Source organism: Megachile rotundata, chromosome 16, assembly GCF_050947335.1.
Source record: "Megachile rotundata isolate GNS110a chromosome 16, iyMegRotu1, whole genome shotgun sequence".
In the NCBI taxonomy this organism is placed as follows: Eukaryota; Metazoa; Arthropoda; class Insecta; order Hymenoptera; family Megachilidae; genus Megachile; species Megachile rotundata.
Genome location: NC_134998.1, coordinates 9,380,129 through 9,382,601, shown reverse-complemented (window position 1 = coordinate 9,382,601; position 2,473 = coordinate 9,380,129). Strand labels below are relative to the sequence as shown.

Genomic DNA, 2,473 nt, shown 5'->3' with positions numbered 1-2,473 from the left:
AAGTTAATGGTAGCGGAGACCATTGGATGGTCCAGAGATATTTACGTTGAGCATGTGTCAGGAATAAGACAGTACTCGGCACACAATGAAAGGAATTCTAACAACACGTGTAACAGAAACGACGAAAATGAAAATAACATTAACTAAAAACCAGACGTTAAAAAGAATAAAAGAAGTAGACTCTATTGATCTTCTCTCGACAATAATGAATGCACAACAATATTGTAATAAATATATATATATCTCTAAGCGCTATTAACCAGAAGAATGTGAGGCCCAGCGCATCCTAATTCATGTATTGTAGGACATGCCTCATCTCCTCCTCATATGAACGTGGAGATGTAAGCCCCAAAAGGGATAAAAGGATAATATATTAGAAGATAATCTCCGAAAAACTAATAGGACTATGTTTCCCCTTAGGCTTTTTTGTATTTTTATTTCTATTGTAAACCGAAGCTGTGGAAGATCCGGTCCAAGAGGACGATGGTTTTATTAATTAATGACGCGCCCGAAGAAAATGCGACAAATCTGAAGGCAAGCTGTGTTTTGTTAAATAAGCATAGAGGAACATTCCTAAAATGCGGGTGATATTTATGTGATATTGTATTTTTCAAATAATTGTAACTCAATGTATCACCCTACAGCTTCGGCTGTGGGGAAACATTCAGTGAAAAATAAAGTCCAATTTATCTGTTCTTATCAGCTTAATATCTGATACACTCCCCATCGGGGAGTCAGAATATTAATCTTATTTTTGCAATCGGTCGGACTCCGGGGCTTGCTCCGACTCCGACGCGGGTCGTACCTGCCTTGCAGTGCCGCAGGACGCGGCCCACATAATCTACTTGCAAAAATATTCTGGCTCCTCTAGTCATAGTGTTGCGTTTCAAAGTTTTATCGCGTCCGCGTTCGCGTTGGTTCGTCCACGTGCGGCACGGCTGTGCGACTCGCGAAGTGCCTTGGCGGAGGGACTGCGACAGACTGGCGGTGAGTGACTGGTTCTGGCGGTGGAGGGCAGTAGTGTAGCGTCTGTAGAGTGGTGCCCCTGGAGGCGCTAAGTAGTACTTAGAGTTTGCAGGTGGACGTTTCGATTTTCGAAACACGCGCCGCGAACCGCCTTCAGCGGTCGCGGTATTGCTCGCGGAGTAGGTGTTTACCTCTTTGTTCGTCACTGCTATCGGTGCGAACGTTAGTTCAAATCGATAGCAGCTCACCTTCCCCTGTCCCCCAGTCACTGTTTTTGCGCGTAGTTTTTGAGCTCCTGTACCGGTCGAATTCGATCGTTACAGGTAGACAATTCGAGAATTCTATTGTTCTCATTTGCAGTAGATTAATTAATTTATTGTTTTCGCCGTTAATTATCGAGGTGCACGAGTCCCTTTACAACTCGTGCAGTTCGATAGCAGTTGTATCCGGTCTCTCTGTGGTAATTTCGTGGTTTTCATCGCGAAATTGCCGCACGGAACGATTCGCACGGTCGTACGTACATCGTCCGTTGCGTTTCTATTTTAGTTTTTGACTCTAGTTTAATAATTAGGTTAATTCTAGTCATTAGTTTGTAAGTTATTTATCTAGTCATTAATTTTAAGATACCTAATTATTAAATTAGTAGTATAGTGTAACACTTGACTCGCGTAAGCGTATTAGAACATTTATATATTTATTTATTAATTTATTTATTTGTTTAGTTTTTTTTTAGGGGAGTCTATCTATTTATTTGTTTGTATATTTATTTATTATTATTTATAACATCAGGATGACGAACCCCCGGCTGGAGTGCGTTCTAGAAAATAATGAAGTACTGGTTCCTTACCCCTTCCCTGAATTGTTTAAATGTCCATTTTGTTACAGGGAAGGGGCCGCATTACAAAAGGGGGCGGGCGCGTATCAGAGGCACGAGGATCTTGGAAAGCACCTCCGCCTCCGACACCAGGGCGTGACCCGGCGCTTCGTGTGCAGCAGATGCGCCTTCACTGACGATAGCGCATATGCGATAAAGAAGGTGAAGGCGCATTTCGCTGCCGCGCACCCGGGCAGTGCATCTCCTCGTGCCTCTGGGGCGCGCCCGCCACCGATCGCGGGTAGTAGCAAGAATAGAGAAAAAGAGAAGGAAAGAGAAAGAGAAAACGAAAAGGAACTGGGTGAAAGCAATAATAATAGTATAAATGAGAATCGAAACCCAGCCGGGGGGGATTCTGCCGAGACGCGACATAGAGTAGACGAGGCTACGGCCGAAACGACGCGGGGGGTCCCGTCTCCACTTACCGCAGGACAAACGACAGTACAAAGTACATCGTCGCGCCGCTCAACGACAACGTCGACGGGCGCCCGGACTACCGTGGCTGCCGGTAAGAAGACGTCGGCAAGGAAGAGCACCACTACCAAACCAGCGACGAAGTCGGTAACGGGGAGATCTACTTTGTTGACGAGCTGGGCAGCCGGCAAAGCAGGCACCGCAAATACGGCGACAGCG

The 2,473-nt window shown here is 45.4% G+C and overlaps 1 non-coding gene across 1 annotated transcript; it reads left to right on the top strand.

Moving 5' to 3' along the window:
* The first annotated feature begins 640 nt into the window (after positions 1 to 640).
* On the top strand, positions 641 to 841 carry LOC143266098 (U2 spliceosomal RNA). Its single transcript, XR_013041201.1, has one exon. It is a non-coding gene; the product is annotated as a U2 spliceosomal RNA (small nuclear RNA).
* The last annotated feature ends 1,632 nt before the right edge of the window (positions 842 to 2,473 follow it).